The sequence below is a fragment of the Centropristis striata genome, chromosome 2 (genome assembly GCF_030273125.1).
Source record: "Centropristis striata isolate RG_2023a ecotype Rhode Island chromosome 2, C.striata_1.0, whole genome shotgun sequence".
In the NCBI taxonomy this organism is placed as follows: Eukaryota; Metazoa; Chordata; class Actinopteri; order Perciformes; family Serranidae; genus Centropristis; species Centropristis striata.
In genome coordinates this window covers 26,214,918-26,233,931 of record NC_081518.1, presented here as the reverse complement: position 1 = coordinate 26,233,931, position 19,014 = coordinate 26,214,918, and the positions used below count along the sequence as shown (strand labels likewise).

Sequence of the window (19,014 nt, the reverse complement as noted above, 5' to 3'; positions counted from 1 at the left end):
TGGAGTCCCAGATCTCACACAAACAAGGCGAGCTTCCTGCTTTTTGATATGCCGTCTCAACACACAAACACCCACATTTGTCTTTCTACACTTTTAACGACCTCTACTGACAACATTCACTCTTTAAACCGTAACCTAAACCCCTGTCTGTTCCTAATTCCATGCTTTAATCCCCCTCCTAACCTAAAGTTAATCCTAATTCTGTAAAGTTGGCAGGTTATTTTTCCTCTTCCAGCCTTAAAATTCAAGACTTTATATGTGTCACTTCTTGTTCTGAGGCTTGTTTTTTAAATTTTTTTTACCTGTCAATCCATCATTTATATCCATTTATCCTGTTCCAGGTCATGGAGAGCTCACGCTGGGCAGGAGGAAGGGTAAACTAGGGGTGGCCTGTCTATCACACTCACATTCACACCGATGAGCAATGTAGAGTTTCCAATTCACTTAACCTTCATGTCTTTGGACTTTTGTAGGAAATCCTTACAAACAAGTGGAGAAGATGCAAATTCCTCCTTTTGATTGCTGTGGTGTAACATTATCAGCTGAACCACTGTGTCACCCTTCATTTAATTTACTTATGTTTCTATTTACAATCAGTAACTGAACTAAAATAATTGAACTCAACAGCTATAAAGGATCATTTTAAGCACAAATAATTCATCATAAAATTCATCATCAGAGTGCATATTGTTTCTGTAGTTAGAGTTAGTATTTCCATTAAAACAGGATGCTGGCCTGGGAAATCTAGCAGCAAATAGTATTTCTAAAGTAACTTCATCCAAAGCAGGGTTGGATAGTAATGGATTACATTTTGAAAAACGTGTAATAAGATTATACTTACATTGCCATGGCTAACTTGATTACATCTTTAAAATATGACAATTTTAAAACGTTGCAGCTTTTGTTAATGGTGACTTAACAAATATATATACATATGTGCGTGTGTGTGTGTCTGTGTGTGCGTGTGTGTGTGTGTGTGATTTTTTAAAATGATTTATGGATAAAGTAGTCTTTTTTGTTATTCCTTTTTGTTGAACATCTTGAGAAGATGACAGTCCTCGATGTGGACTTTGATTAAAAAACAGCAACAACAAAAACTTAATGCACAAAATAAAAAACATCACACATATAATAAACACAGTACACCTGTAGTCCATGCCAGTACTGTTTTTGTAGGGGTCATTTTATTTGAGTAAATGCTGAAGATGCTTCAAGCTTTTCATTGCATTAAATCATTTTTTAGTATACCCATAGAGCATACTCACTTTAGTGTTTATGTTTTTAGCATAAGGTGCAATATTTTCGCTGTTTTCTAAGTAATCCAGAAGTATTCAGATTCGATTTCACGGTTTTAGAATCCAACTGATTATGTTCATAGTTACAAAAATCACCATGTAATTTGTATTCAGTAACTGGCGACATTTCAATATAATCTGACCCAAAGCTGATTAAAATACAGGTAGTTTTATTCGTGGCATTATAAAAGAAATATGTCTGACACTTGGCAAGGACATCTTTTAAATATTTTGCCTTTTATCCACCAGGATAAAAAATTATAATGGAAATTTTTGGTATTTATAGAAAATGTATGTGTATATAATGGCATGACAAAGAACAAAGTTAAGGTGTTCCTTGTTTAATTCATTCCTACATTAAAACCAATCAGCATTAAAACAGCTGGGTGAGTGAATTGAAAAATGAAGTAAAATGTAAAGAAGATTACTATACCATCACAGTCACTCATTGCCTCTCAGTCTAGAAAGGAGTAACTTCAATATATTGATATTCTGTTATTTCCTTGTGCGTCTATTATTCTCCCAGTACAGGTTACAAGACTGTGCAAAAAACCAGAAAAAGGTTTAGATCCTGCTGATTTTAGTCCTGCAGGAATCAACCAGCCCTGCAGAGAAACAGCATTTATTCTGCAGAACTGCCCACTGCCACAGATTCAATGGCCTGAGGATAATATTTCTAACAGTATCTGTAATCAGAATACATTATTATGGGAACCATGACACATTAATTGCATGCACAAGTCACTAAAAATATTAATTCTCCACCCAACTCTGTTTATAATCATGTTTATGTGGTTTTCCTCCTCTGACCGTCAGAAAGTGCCTCGATATCACCCTTACAGTAAATGTTACTGTTGTTGACATTATTTTGCTCTCACCTTTACGCGTGGTTGCATTGAAATCCCACACACCATAAAAAGAAACGTTTTCCTCACGCTCCCCAAAACAATTCAGTGACTCACCCCCCATTTATGAAGCTCACATGCACCCTGATAGTACTACAGCCGAGTTTTACATATGAAACTCTGCCTGCTCCTCTTCAGCTCTGCTGATCTGTATATTTCACATGATTCAGAGCATCACGGATCATTAAACATTTGCAACACAATCAGCCGTTCCCACATTCAAAATGGAGGAGGGGAGCTGTGCTGCGAGGAGCTGCTGTATCCTGATCAAGCCTCTATGCTAGGGATATGTTTTTGCTACAGACCACACTGCCTGTTACCATGACAACAAACAGAAATTTCCCTTCATACACTTCACCCAAGTGCTTCTCAACACTGAAACCATCCTCCCTCCTCCTCCCTCCCCACTCCCCCCAAGTTACTACCCGCTCCTCTGCTCCCAGCATCCTCGGGAGTTTGGGGAATACACTTCAATTGATCTCCTGCAGACGAGCGGGGTGAGACCAATCACATGACTAATTCAGATGTCAGAGAGATCACTGCCTCGTTTCTTCTCCCCTTTCAAGCAATATCAATTTGAGAGACTCTGAATCTGCAACAGAATTAATTGAGCTGCGATTCACGGACCTGTTGGAGCGACGATGTGCTCAGCGGTGTCCTAAATGTGCAAACCCTTTGGTCAGACTGGTCGCCACCATAGACTGTATATAAATAATGGACGTAGTCACCGTGACGTCACCCATTGGTTTGTGGACTGCCCGTTGGAAGCCTCGAGTTCAGCGTTACACTCATCGCCATCTTGCGTCGCCATCATGTTTCCGATACGCGGAGCAGACCATAATTGGACTGTGGCGGAGCGCGAGGGATCTGACGACACTGACTACATGCATCTCTACACCGGCAACCCGACTGAGAGAAGCCGCTGCTAATTCATGTTAGCATTAACTGGAGCATTAACTGGGATGTTAGTTTTGGCTAGCAAAAAACAAAAACAAAATGTATCTTTCTTACCTCAGAAAACTGAGCAGCGACTCCTTGGAGTGTCTGTTAGTCCAACCAAACGCTGAACAAGACATTTTACTGAACAAAACGTTCAAATAAACTGTCATTAAGTGAAAATATAGTGTGAAAGGGTCAAAGTTATGAGACCAAACCGCTAAACGTCCTCTTTTCTATCTATATAACGTTATATATAACTTTATTGACACGTTGCCGTGGATACGCTCTGCTTCTCTCCTGGTGACGGCTCGCCTTGTCAGTGACCTGTCAATCAATGCTAGAAACGCCCCAAATCATACGATTCTTTATCTTCTATTTTCTTCTAAATGGGGCCATTATTAGAACTATTGACATCAAATTGTCTTGAAGAAGATTTTTTACTAGCGATTGAGACCATAATGTTGTCCCTGAAAATTTTTTCTGAGGTAATAAATCAAGTGAGAAGTTTTCCAATTTAGCACTGAAATGAATGGGCAGATTTCTTTTGCAGCCAAACTTAGCACCCCCTACTGGAATTTTCGGTGAATTGCAGGCTTTATGCACTTCCTGGTGGCTTCCATGCTCAGGCACGGAGATTGCCACCTGGTCGCCACTCAAACACGACCCCTTAGGTCGTTTGGACAAGTATCAAAAAACGGCCCATATTTACGTTTTGGACTGTCCTCTCCCAACCTCTAGCGGCCGTTGTAATTATAAATGACGTTGAGGCGGAGTATAAAATATGGAAGGTTTCACCCAGGAGAACAGGGTTCGTGCAAACAAAAGTAAACAATGTGATTTACATATCACTGAACTTACATCCAGGATCTTGTCAAACCCTACGCTCCTGCCCGTCCTTTCTGATCTGCATCAGCCAAACAGCTGGCGATTCCCACCCTGCATGGGTCAACTCGCCTCAAAACCTCTTCCAGACTTTTCTCTGTCCTGGCATCCAAATGGTGGAACGAACTCCCCACCGACATCAGGACATCAGACAGCCTAGACATCTTCCGTCGCAGGCTGAAGACCTACCTTTTCCAACAAGACCTCGGTTAAGTCATGGTCTCCTAATTTTAAAAAAAATGTAAATGCTCTTCTTCTTTAGCGGATAGCACTCCTGTAGCGATTACAGTTGGCTTTTAAAAGTTATGTACTGACTTGGTCCCTGTGGTCTAAGGGTAGTACCATCAGGTTGAACGCACTTACAGCCAAATGACATGTAATGGAATGTAATGAACTTACGTGCTTCGCGTTTCATATATCCCGTTTTTATGTAACTATGTCACTTGTAGTAGTCACGTCGTCCTCGTAACTACTTCACTTCCAGCATTCATGTAAATGTATTTACTGTTTAAACTGTCCTTTATAACACCTCACCAGGATGTTTTGTCCCTAAACCTAGATCAGTGGTTTTCTAGCCTAAATTCAATTAAACTACAACCTGCAAACCTTACATGTATGTGTAATGACATGTCATTTCTAATTTTAGAATGCTCCCCTCGCTCTGTACCGTGAACAGCAAAGTTCTCATATGGGTTGTTATGGTTGGTATTGACAAATGACCTATTCTGTTGTTTAGGTTGGAGATCTTGTTGCGTCGGCCTATCATGCATCACAGTCTGAGGAAGCCGTGCGGGGTAAATGCTCCGTCTGGCCAGCAGTGGAGGGATGAGTGAGGTGGACAAGGACACACTCAGTCACCTGATTGGTTTCTTTCACCACATGGGCAGAGAAAACATTTTCTTTTTTGGCCGCCAAACAGAAATAGACTCTCCCCTACCTTACCTTGGAGACAGGAACGATGATGGGCAGAGAGGATATACTTACACGCTGTGGGAGGCCCGACACCGAGATGCCACACCAGACCTGGGCCTGTTTTGGACACTTTGACCCTTGACCCTTCCTCCATTCTCACACCTTGTGAGTGTCAAAGACGGATGAAGATCAGCCGGAGGCTCTATTCTGGGTGAAGTGCAGCTCTGAGCATCTCAGATTTGACATTTTGACAACGGCTGCCACTTTGTCTTTTGGAAAAATTGAGGTTCAGTCACAGAAAAAAAGTGGAGAGCATAAACACTCACCATTCAACAACACCATGAATATGTGGATGAGGCACTTCATATTAAACCCTCAAAACGTCTGACTGCATCCACTTCTTCACTGTTTGTTAGAAAGCTGCAAGAAGTGAAGCACATTTGGATTGAATTCACACTTAGGACAGTCTTATCAGATTAATAACACCTTATCCTGACAACCCAAACTGTGATTTCTTCTCACTTTGTGTGCAGAAAGATTTGAAAACTAACAAGCTGCTTAAGCCTCCCGACTTCAAAGCAGCTGTTGGGCTGTGAGATAAATCCAATGGAAATCACTGATGGTTTGATGTTACTTGGTTGATTTTTTTCGGATTGTGCTGCTGTTTCTTGTCTCTGTTTTTCCAGCTCTATTTTCCACTTGCTTTTATGAGAAGTGATCTTATGCTGAGCTTTGTGAGGATGTTTGCATTTAGTTATCAAATATAGATCTAAGGATGTCACAGGAACCAATTCCTCGGTACCAAGTTGATGGCAAAATTCTGAAAACATGACGGTACTGTGGATACTGAACGCTTCCCGGCATGGAAGAAAAAACAACATGTTGTTCAGCTCAGATTATCTGGTATTGTGAGAGGTTTATAGATCAATTTCTCAACCTACCGAACTGTTCACAGACAGACACAGACCACCCATGGACATAAAAGATGCAGCCTATTCAGTACAATGAGAATTTCTGATCTAGTGCATATACCAAAAATGGAGCAAAGTTTTACAAACATAAAACCGTCATGGATCAAATTGAGCTTGTTCGCAGTTCAAGGTGTCCTATCAACAGTTTTAAACATGCTTTTTGTGCTGCAGGGGGAATTTTCACTGCAATACTGCAAGTAGCCACTAAAAGAAATGGCTGAAAGGCTGAACTGTGGTGCCCTATTCAGTTCTCATTATACACTTATACCCTGATATTATTAAACTTGTGTGATATTTAGGAATTAAAACCTGGACGATTTTGTGAGTACTTTCCAAGCAGTGACATAATAGCCAAAGAGAGATAGGCTGAAGCAGCTGATGGTGTTTCTAAGGAATTGGAAACATTTTTGCTCCTGGAGCTTACATAAGCTAGCATACTGTTGATTTTGTAACCAGTTAGAATAATCCATGTTGAGTTCATCTGCCCAACCATTTTCTCTTTGTTTAACCCTTCTGCTGTTGTTTTTTGTTGCACAAAACCAGTATCCATTGGTGGTGTGTTGTTCCTCTATCACAATAATCTTAATAATATCCTGTAGTTACGATCATTATTTTAAAATCTTGTTGTGTGTGCACATTTAAGATGAAGGAGAATAGCATTTTTATAGTTTCTCGTCCTGCAGTCTGAGCCCGCCTTTAGCGAAGCACCTCAAACACCAACATCCAGATTTATTCACGTTGATGATGCAATAACAATATATCCAAAGTGATATCTTATAATAATCTTTTCAATCCAATTGGGAAAATTGTGGAATTTCACTTGTATTGATATTGACCACTTGATTTCTGGTATCGTGACATCCCTATATAGTTCCATTGATCTAACTGTCCATCCATTCATCAAACTGTCCCTGTGTATATCTATCTCTAGCTATCAATTTCCATCTCTCTACTGTATGTGCCCATAAATCATCCCAGACATAGATAAATACTACAACAATACTGTAGAATGCTATATCTATCCTTGACAACACATCTATCCAATGTCGTTGACTGTCAAATTTAATAAATTGAGAGTGAAAGGAGTATGCCAGGGGAGTAAGTCCAAGGTCAGCGCCACTGGATCTAAGTGCAGAAGCTGGTAAATGTTCCCCTGGGGAGGTCACTGGCCTGAGTCATGCTGTATTTGTCTGGCAGAAGGCCTACTGACATTTTCTGGATGTAAAAGAACAGTTTGTCTATAGCAGCAAGCACAATCGTGGCTGACAACTTTTCCATCCGCAGCCCTGCGACAGGAGCGTTTGTTTGTAAAGCAGCGGGCAGGTACCTTTTGGGATTTGGGCGATTGGGTTTCAGGGGCCGGCAGCATACAGTATGGTGGCGTTGGGTTTCCTTGCAGAGGGGAAACGGTGAACGCCAAATTCACTGGCATGAATGTATGAGAGCTGAGCAGCCTCCGACCATGTGGCGAGATATTGTTCCCTGTCAGGTGTTGTCTTACACCTCTGAGTGATGGGGTCTTTTCCTGTAAGACAGCAGCAGACACTGACAGAAGCAACAGAAGCTGTGACAAGTGTGAAGCTGAAATAGTGCTGTGGCAGCACTTTGACTTGCTTTAGTCTGTCTGTATACATTTATAATTATACTAAGAATATTGTGCTTTTTTCCCAACAAAAGAGTCTTCAATCTTGATTAAATTTTAATTATTATATATATTAGGCCATAATTCAAGTAGGAAGCATTTGAATCTCTCAGCATAATCAGTCAGACATTTAGACCTTATTTATGACTTTTAATGTGACACTCCTTTATAGAAATAAAAAAAAGAATGCATCCTTTATAAAGAAGAAAGAAAATGCAGAAACAATATTAAACTAAATAAAACACAGGTAAAACAAAATGACGTCACTAAGACACATTCTTTTCCTGAGGAATTACTTTCAAGTTGAATCAATATGATTTCATTACTCTCATGGACACGGATTTGCTTTTCAAATCTTTTAATTAGTGATGTTCCGATCCGTTCTCAAAGGCTCTGTATCGTGGCCAATATAGGCATTTGTTTAACTGATCCGATCCTTTTTTTATGTAAGCTGTCACAGGCTGAGCCCTGTGTCCATGAAACATCACACTCCAAACATCATGCAACAGTCTAACATTGTTTATTAATGTTATTTACTACTACTTTAATTTATGGTGCTTGTTTCATTTTTGCTGCCATCTATACTGCCCTCCAAAGCCTAACTGCAGTAGCTACATTTTTGGTCGAAATTGAGTTATAACTAAAATTTAACTCCTTGATGTCTGTGTGTCTGTTTTATCTTGTGACAAAGTTTTACATTCCAATTTTGCTTTATTTCAGAGAAAGAATGATATCAAAATTGCAGAAACTACAAAATACAACACAAAATCAAAGCAGACTGCGGTAATTGCACTTGCCACGGTCTGATTTGGATAAATATAGAAAGTGTAGCCTTGTAATTCTCCATTGTGTTGAATAATGAAGACAATAATAATAGAAATTCTAAGTTTATTTAATAGGGAAATTATTATCTAGATAGTGATTAAGTAAACAAGTGATATAAAATTACATTAAGACAAAAAAGACTATAATATTAAAAACTGAAAGAATACATCTTACGGCACACTTACTGCACTCTGTTTTTGCATTACTAGAACCTTTTACAGCAATGCAAAACCAGAATGTAGTAACTACATTTTTGGACAAAAATTACATCATCAATACATGTAGAAATAAATGTCACCTACCTACCTATAACCCATTTGGCTGGCCTGTTAGAAAACTTTAAAAAAAAAACTTTAAAGCAATTTGTCTCAGTTTTACCCCTTGCGAAGTTACTGCGGTCAGGCTTTGTAGGGCAGTATAGTTCACAGTGGTTCACAGCATTTCTTCTGCTCGGAGAAGAGACAGTCAGCGGTGCTGACGACCACTGCAACTGCAACAAAGGACCCACAGGCAGAAATAGTCGGCTGATTCATTAATTGGATCTATGCAAAAGATGACGACAATAGGTACTCGACTGGTCAAGGCAGACCTATCTGCACAATGACATGCATCAGCAGAATATAGTCCATTCAGGTAACTACTGCAACAAACACTTGAGTACATATTTTAAAGGAAAGAGAGATTCCACTTTGAGACAGCAACAAGGTCAAAAAGATTCAAGAGAATCTTTATTTTATACCTTATTTTAAAAACAACTTGGAGCCATTTTTTGTAATGCAATTTAGATCTATTCAGTTGTCAAGCATTTGACATTGGATTCATTTTAATCATATGCTTGGCTCAGTTGGTAGAGCGATTGCCTACTGATCGGAGGGTCGGTGGTTCGATCCCTGCCCATGGCAGCTTACATGTCGAAGTATCCTTGAGCAAGATACTGAACCCAAAATTGCTCCCGATGCTGCGTTCATCGGTGTGTGAGAATGAATTCCCAATGGTGGCAGGTGGCACCGTTTAGGGTAACCTCTGCCACCAGTATAAATGTGTGAATGAGCGCAGCCTGTAGTGTAAAGCGTTTTGAGTGGTCGCAAAGCGTTATGCAGGTCCATTTACCATCCATTTACCATTTTGAAGTGTGCACTGTGCAGCTTTAATATCTAGGAAGAAAGCAGCACTGGATCGGGAGGTTTATGCCTATCTCAGGAAGCTACAATATAAACCCACACAAACCACCAGTAATTTACTTTAATCCACATTATAAATTATGCTTTCGTCAAACACTAAAATTTAAAATACAAGAATATATATTTTTGACTTTCGGGATTACAAAATGTGCATTAAACAGACCAACAAATTGTCAGAGAGAGAAAAAACAAACAAAAACTCACACATAGAGGTCACACATATTTTGCAACTATCTCAGCCTGACTTATTTATTCACACACATAATTTATGCAAGTACAACCACAGGAGCAAAACAACCAATCACACATTCTGCATCGCTGCTTTTTCAGGTCTGCTCACGATGACGAAGCAGTCATCTGAATGGGTGTGTGGAAAATATTTAGTGCTTGTTAGTGTGCTTGCTTTGTGCATGTGCGTGCACGTGTTCTGTGATTGTGTAGGATAGACCTTGTGTACCTTGTCTTGTTTTGTGCAGACAGCTGTAAAGGGTGAGCTTCTATATATATCTGGTCTAATTTTCTTCACTGTGACCCGATCTCAGAGTCATACGTCGACCTTTCAGGGTCACTGTAATGAACAACAAACTCATGACAAACTCCTTTAAGTTTTTTCAAAGGTTTGTGGAGCATTAAAGATAATAAATAACGCTTGATATTTGTTCCCTTCTCCGTGGAGGTTTTTGTTGAAGGTGACCAGGCTGCATTCTCTCAGGACACAACCCGGCTGCTGTGTGTCCATCACCGGCTTGATGGATGAACTGGTGTTTGTCCAAGAGTCAAGTAATTGCACCACAACGGACCCATTTAAAATATTTAAACAGTGTCGAACATGAACGGCTCCGGCATCGAGTTTCAAAAGCAACCACCGTAAAAGGCCACTGTGGATGAAAACGTTCTGTCAATGTGATACCCGGCCCCTGCTGACAGAGCTGATTCTGTCTGAGGGACACAAGCGCCGCACGTAAACATGTCCCAACAGTTCAGCAAACGGCAAACAAAACAGTAAACCACAAGAACATGACAAATAGGCATACATTACAGTGAGAAGTGAGATGTCATTGTAGTAATGGGCTTCAAACTGGATTTAACAGCAAACACTTCATCTGGCAATAAAAAAGCACATCTTAAAACACTTCTGTTTTCTGAATTTTTATTGAATATATTATATTTTTCTTTAATCAACATTGCACATATTCCATTTTTCAATCACATCTCATATTGCTGTCTACAAAATGTTATGAATGTAGAAAATCCAGAAGTTGGAAGGTTTACCAAAAAATAAAACAAAGAAGAAAACAAACAAAGAAAGAAAGGGGGAGAATTAAGATCAGAAGTGACAAGCTCCAAGGATACAGAGAGAGAGAGAGAGAAGGAGAGGGAGAGGAGGGCCCTCAGGAAAAGAATACAAACATACCTTGGGTTAGGATGCAATTTTCTCAAAACAAAGCATCATGCAGAATAAAAGCAAGGCTGGCCAAAAACTCACATGGATATTTCTCAACACCTGAACTGTAGAAATATTTTACATGTTCATTAATAGGTAACTGTCCTTTGCTGATCGATAATGATTTCCCTCCTGTTGCCGTGAGTGACGAGGCGGTGGCAAATGAACAGTTTAAATATTAAGCATACACAAACGTGAAGCAGTAACATTAAAACAAATGCTCCTTCCCGCCACCGCCGTCGTCCCCAGATAACAATTATGTAGTCACCGTTATTGACGACTACCCACACTGCATCTGTACAGCACAGCAGCAGTGCAGCAACATCCCTGCTGGCTGCATGTAGATAGTTTACCTCTCTGCAGGTGAGATGACGGTGAGAATCATAATGACTAATGTAGATTACTGGATTGTAACCACCGTAGAAATGCGACCGTGGCCTTTGGCTGACCAAACTGCACCAGCTTGCATAGACGCCTGATTACTATGGGTTTGAATCCCATCGTTGTCCTGTTAAATTCACATCTTAATCTTCATTTGTATGTTTTATCTTTGTTTGTGTACTTCTTTTATTTAACACACAGTGCCTTCATCAAGCTCTCATGGAGTAAAAGTTCAGAAACAGAATGTTTCAAAGACAGATTGATGAATCAGAGACATCTCGTGTAAAAAAAAAAACAACAGAAAAAAAAAACATTTACATACTGAATGAAATCAAATCAAAAATATACATGTTAATGATCCTTGGCCTTTACATTTGGAGGCTTGTTGAGGGGAAATGTGCTGTAACCCAACATGACAAAAGATATGCTGCTGTTACAAAGTGACACTATATAGTTATCAGACTATTCAGACTAACGAACCACGCTTTCCAAAAAGAACATGTGCATCTTTAAGACTGTCAGCTGGCTGTTAAATTAAGCTTTTGCTGCAACACTCACGACGTCCCTGAGAGCTCAACACACTGCAATTAACACATGAAAGTAGACAAAACATAATCAAGTAAAACAAAGATCTCAGGCTGTTCTCATCATCGGTTCATATGATTTCCTAAGAAAAGTAATGCACTGGAATTCATGGGTTTAGGGACGTTAACTTTGAATTTTGCTTCCAACCGATAGCCAACTCTAGTCAACCGATCAATAACCATTACCAGACGAGATTTAAATGTACAGTTTTGAATATTGTGGTCAAGATAAAATAAAATAAACAGGTTAGTCCTCTGTACAGTGGACATCTTGTCTGAAAATTCAGAAATAGCAACAGATCGACATACTGGATGGATTGCCAGAAACTCTCAAGTTCACAGCTGTTACCACATGGCAACAGAACAGAAATATGGTGAGATATTTTAATATATTTATTTAACTGATTAATTGGCTGCTAATTAAATGATTAATTAGCAACATCCCTAGTCGGCATCCATCCATCAATGCCAATTTTGGACCCAGGCCTTTCAACTAGGAGACCACTGTTTGTGTCCCGTTCGTATGCCTAAATCTAACCTTTTGAAAATGTTAATGTTCAATGTAGTGATCTTGATGTTTAAATCAGCAAACTTGACCTACAACACAGGTCGTACGTCACAATCGCCATCTGTCAACAACGTGTTGAAAAGGGCGCTCGTTCCATGTCATGTTTAGTTTTTTTTTTTTTGTTGTTCATAAGTTTTCATAAGAAATCATATGAATCTGTTCATGAGAATATGTTGAACATCTTCATCAAACTGTGGCATTAAAGGATGTGCTGCAAGTACAGAAAACACAATGGAAATGTTGAAATGTTTTTTTATTTTGTTGTGTTTTTTGTATTATAGTGTATACAATGTTGTGTTATTTTATTGCACAGTTTGGAGTTTTTTGCATTTGCTTGTGTTTTGTTTTGACCTCATGTGTTTTCTTATGTTGCAGTGTGCGTTGAGCTCCCCGGGCGTTTAACTTTTCGATCCAAAAAAGTAATATGAAACATTACTTTGCCAGATAACAAAGCACAGCACATTTATCACAGAGCATGAGGAGATTACACAAACATCCTAAAATTCCTGTTGTTTTCCATTCAGCCCGCAGCTACATTTATATTATCATTGTTTTATCTGCCAATTGTTTTGCTGATTATTTGTTTTGTCAGTAAATCCTAAAAAATAGTGAAAAATCCTTACATAATTTCTCACAGTCAAAGGAAATATATTCAGATTGCTTGAGATATTCAGTTTACTTTCATATATGTCAAATTAAAAGCATCAAATCTTCATATATTGAGAGCCTGGAACCACAAAATGTTTGACTGAAACCACGATCAAGATAGTTGCCGATTAGATTTCTGTGTCCAGTTACTTGTGCTGTAATTAGGATTGTCTTAGAGACACCCAGAGAGGACAGCCAGGAGAAGCAGTCAGAGGTTACTTTGCTCAAGGAAACTCTGGCAGCGCTGAACTCCCTGGCTGCTGTGGCTCTCCAGGTATGAGGACAGGTGCTAATGTGTGTGTTTGCAACTGTTTCAGTATTCAAACCACACCCTACACTACACTGTGTCAACTCTGCGGTTGTCATTAAATAGGTGGAAATGCTAATTCCCTTCTAACGATTAGCACTTCAAAATAAATTCCCCTTCGTGATTTATCATATCATATTCTGTGTCGTCGCCGCCCTGCTGCACGGTGAGCCAGAAAATAAAAAGTTGCTCCAAAATAACAGAGTTAAATGTGGGTAGTATTTAAGCTAATGAAGGCTTTTATCATTTAATCAATATCATAATCTCTGGAAGAATGTGCCACATCTTAATTATTACCAGAGCGTCACTCAGATCAAGTTACATGTGATAACCCTGTTATGAACCCAGAAACTTGATCCGACATTACCTGCATATTCTAAGGCCTTTTAACCACGCATGTGAATTCTGCACAGCATTTAATTTGTCTCCTACCTGAGACAATTTCCTAAATACAGATGTGACCAGGCAAATACTTTAATCATTGTGTTTGCACCAAAGAGCACTAATACTGTTCTGCAGGAGGCAGATGGTGCAAAACAACCCCGAAATCCAGTCAGTCACATAATATCCAGCGAGAGCACTGAACAAACACAAACTGCGTCACTGTTCAACAGTTTTGCAGTGCTCCTCATAAGCCACCTTGTTTATAAGGAGATTAAGACATAAAATGGGTTCCTGGTGTTATCTAACACTGAGGATGTTACAGTAAACACTCTAGTTTTTATCCTCAGACTTAATGCATTACTTTTCTTTATGTATATGTCCACGGCTCGTAATATTTAAACCGAGCTGTACGGAAATGTCTACACTGCTGCCTGTGTGCACTGTGAAGATACTGGGCTTAGTCGGGTTGTCTTTTTTCAAGATGTCCCTCAGGTCTTGGAGACAAAAAAGCATTAAAAAGTGATATTTTAAAACAAATTTAATACAAGACATATAAACTCAGGTGTGTTAATAGTAGTTTTTGTATCAACATATCCATAGTGATCACTATGGACAGAAGCAGTCAGTGTTGCCAGATGTGGTCTTCCACCCAGTTTGTTTACTTTTTGATTTGATTGGCCAGACAGCACATTGTCTTAAGCTTGTGATGATGTGGGATACTTTTTGTACTGTTTCAGCAGTTTTAAGAAGTATATCTTCCAGTGAACCTGGAGTATGTATACTCTGTGTAATATAACCAGCTGTGTGTTCATTCATTTGATTATATGCACATTGTGAAGATTAGAAAACATAAATTTGATAATTATTTCCGCAATTGTGCAAAGAAAGTTTTTTGGCACTTTAGTAGTCTAAAAAGAGTTTGTGTAGAGGAAACGCCTTTGTCAAATAGGTTCTAAAAGAGCAACAATTTAACTCACATGACTGATCATCTTCCTGGATAATATATTACTTATATTACTTATATTACTTACTATATTACTTTGTCTCTGGACAGCATGAAACATGGCCAATAGTAACTGACATTAAAGAACCATTCAAATTTGCACAATTGAACAATATTCCTCTCCAAAGACCTGTCTCCATTAACTATCGTACATGTTAAGATTTCCGGATATAACTCTGTTTACTACTAGAGGATAAAACAGGAGTAGATTTTCACTCCCGTCTTGTCCCAATCCCAGAAGAACGACTCCTTTGTCATCCCATTCCTATGTTAAGACCAAAAATACCTTCACTGAAGGCTACAAAAACATTAAGAAAAATATCTGCCAGGGGTCACTATACTTTCTCTAATGAGGACTCGCTCCTAGATCCCTGTTTTGAACACTTTTTGAGGGCTGGACCTATATTTCTTTGTATTTAAAAACTGACCTGTTGTTATCATTATTCCCCTTCAACCCGTTAATTTTGACTTTTTCTCTTATACCATCTCGGTCCTTTGAAAATTGGTAATATTGATTCCCATACAGAGAAATCCTACAGGAATCCAGTGACCCACAGCAAAAACGTCAACCTTGATTTACAACTACAACTACTAGCTTATAGCACCAATTTCTGACAAACTATTTGTGCCAAACCAGCTAAAAGAAACACAGCTAATTCACTTTTTATTAGCAACATTTTTAAAACTTCTAATGAAAACACGGCTGCTGATTAAGACTGAGATGCACTGAGTTCAGTGTCTCGGCTTAACATGCAGCAACTGATAACAGACGATCAATAAAAACAAATGACGTTTCTTTTTATTGCACTGAGTGAAACTTTTTATTATTTATTATCCAGCTATTGCTCTGTGATAAATGGTAACAACTGTTGTTACAAATTACATAAACATTTTAACGTTCAATTGCTACCTTTTTATTATTGTGACATTATTTTGGGTGGTTCGGGCTTTGCCGTATGCTACAAACACCCTGAAGCTCCTCCTCAGCACCTGTTTTATACATGGAAATTAAAAATGTGGCCTCAATCCCATCGGGCTCTTTTGTATCAAATCTAGCAACACTGAAAGCAGAATAAAATTTAGTGCATCACTAAATCACACTGCACTGTTGTTTTGCATGACTTTAGATCTGTGGTCAATTGGTTGTTTTTTAGTGGAAATCCTTTGTTATTGATTTGAGGAGGCATTCATCTTAAAGTTAATCTTGCCGAGTCGCTCTGCGGAAAGCACAGAGGATTTGAGTCTCAGAGTCGTTTAGACCTCAGAAATCTACGTGGGGTTCAACAGGAAAGCTATTTCTCACACTATGAGCACTAAAAATAGACCTTCTTAACATGAAATCAATCCCAAATACAATATTTTTTCTTCAGTTATTCAGTTTCTTTTTACATCATAACTAGAAATGATTCAAACTCTCCCCTGGCCACTAGCCATGACAGTGACTTTTCCTTGTGTTCAGAAACATTTTCAAAGCCGCCCCGGTAAGTTTCCAGCTCGGAGTTGATCATAATTAAAATGTTCTCTTCTCACATTGCTCTTGGTGTTATCTAATGTCCCCACACAACTGTTAACCTCCGGAACAGCTTGTTGGCTGAATCACAACAGCATCACAGAAGTTATTACTGCAGGTAAATCTAGCAGCACTAAATCAGAGAAAAATGATTTGTTGTTTGGTCTCACGTTAGATATTTTTTCCCACTAATCCTTCCCCACTCATGATGGAAAATCTTGATAAACAACTGTGTGGATTATGACCTTTTTATTCGGCGCTTGAGTCTCATTCCGCTCACACACACGAGGATAAATTATTTTTCTTCCTGTAATATTGAATCTGCTTCAGAATCAACCTTTATTATCGTCTCGCCTCGTACATTACAGCGCTCTGCCCTTCTCTGCGTTACTACTGATCTCCTGATGAAAGCAGATTTAAGTGGACTTGAACTTGACATAATTGCAGCCTCTGGCCAAATGGATTAATTTAATTCATAGATGGAGAAAATGGGTTAGAGACTGTCCAGCTGAACAGATTCCTTTCAGTCTCTTTCGTTGCTTGTTTGTTCCACTTGATTGGATGTGTTGGCCTCGGGGATCAATCAGTCTGATCCTGTTCTTGTTCTCTCTAGTAACCTGTGGGTATATTACTCTTTGGCTCGGTCTCTTTTCTGAGAATACCGAGCTGTAGCTGAACATCTCGCTAAATAGGTTAATTTGTCACTCACAAATGTATCAGTATTGTTGCAGAGTAGCTTCTGGCTATCGTTGGCATGATAGTTAGTGCTACGGCTACATCTCAGATCTCTATGTGAGCCAACATTCAGGCCGGCCCCTTCCGGCTGATCCCCAGTTGAAACTCCAGGTCAGAGCCCCTCAGGTACAGGAACAGCTTGTGCCTGGGGCTCGTAATCTGACAAGATTAGTGTAATAAAATCACTTCTGAAAATATCTCCACAGACAGGTTACATTTTCATCCAATTTACCTCTTAAAGGAATAGTTCTACAATTTGGGAAATTACTCTTGTTCTCTGTCTTGTGGACAGTTTGTTAAAACCTGGTTCACACGACATGACTTTTTAGGATTGTCAGATCTCTGTGCAGGTCACACAGCCTGGTCTCTCTCCCAACTCACTGTCAAGGCCCTCAGCGTGTGATAGTGACATCTGGATTAGATGCACAGGGCTGTCAATCCATCTACGGCAATATTAGACACTTAAAGTAAATGGCATCATATATCAGTCTAAAGATCTGCTCAGGGCAGGAGGGGTGGTGAAAGGGTCAAACAAAACCTGTACTTCAAGCGAGGAGATCGGTGTTTGTGCCACGTGTGAAACCAAATGTCAGATTTGTAATTTGGAGTCAACGTGCAGAAACTGCGTCCGGTAGTTAAGTGTGGAAGTAGTTGTTTTTCAAACCCAATGCTGTTCTTTTACTCTAACCTAAATCAAGTGGTCTTCTTGCCTAAACTTAACCATTTCCTGTGAACACAGAGGTTTTTTTGAAAAGCCACTTTGCATCTTACTAACATGCAGCAAACACATTGTAAACATGTGATCCTTGCTGTTTTCTACATGTGATCGCTGTTTTAAACACATTGAAATCTAACAATAACCACTCGTTTATGGTTAGATAAAAGAACAGGGTTAAAAACAGGCTAAAAAAACATTAACTGTCGACATAGTTTTCAATTACAGCCACACAAACACAAACCCCTATTTCCGGATAAAACTTCCCGCAGACCCCAACATTCCCTCCCCTGGGATGGCAGATATATGTGGTTATGTGGTTTGTTTTAAAAACCATAATAAGATTAGTGTATCTGTAGTTTGTAGAAACATACAATGCCAACATTTTTCACTTGTGACTGGGCTGGCCCAGGTTCTCCTCAACCCGTGTCTTATGCTCTCATTGTCTGTACAGTAGCTCCCCAGCAGGTCCAGATATTAAGCCTGCTAGAAAGCTTGACTCCACCTGTGAGGCAGTTCACACATAGCAGTCATCGCTCACAGGAGCAAGCGCAGAGCCAACCGCAATTTGCCTGTGATCTGGAGCTTTTGTCAGGGAGCTCCAAAGACTGTTGGCAAGCAGAAAATTAGGGCTAAAGGAGAAAGTTCTCCAGTGTGAACCAGGCATAAGAAGATCCATACCATGTATGTGAATATGTAGCTAGAGCCAGAAGCTCAGCCTAGCGTAAAGGCTGGAAATGATCAGGGGAAACAGTCGACCTGGCTCTGACAAAGGTCAGAAAATCTTCCTACCAGCACCTTTATGTCTCACTGATTATCACTAGATCTTCTTTTCTAGGCAGCCTATATGCTCTCTACTTCTTGATCCAAATGTTGGAGGTCTTGATACAGAACTATAACTGTGATGAGCTTGAGTTCATTTGCAAAATGAGATAAAAGAAGTTTTTGAAAGGAATGAACCAACAAGAGTCTGTTTGATATTCCTTTGAATACACAATTTAAAAAAAACATGATTTTCTTTTTCTTTTTAATTTTTGGATATGTTATCAAAACAAACCGACACCAGTTGGACTGATATTCCCTGGCTTTAATACACACTCAAAAAAACATGATTTTGGGAAAATAAATAAAAATGTAGATTTTGCAAATGAACCCTTCTTTTGGCCAAACTAACTGGTTTCTA

At 39.2% G+C, this 19,014-nt stretch overlaps 1 long non-coding RNA gene across 1 annotated transcript in view; it reads left to right on the top strand.

Moving 5' to 3' along the window:
• The window catches only part of LOC131983077 (uncharacterized), a 67,509-nt gene that overhangs the window by 39,524 nt on the left and 8,971 nt on the right, over positions 1–19,014 (top strand). The gene's annotated exons all lie outside the window — the stretch shown is intronic.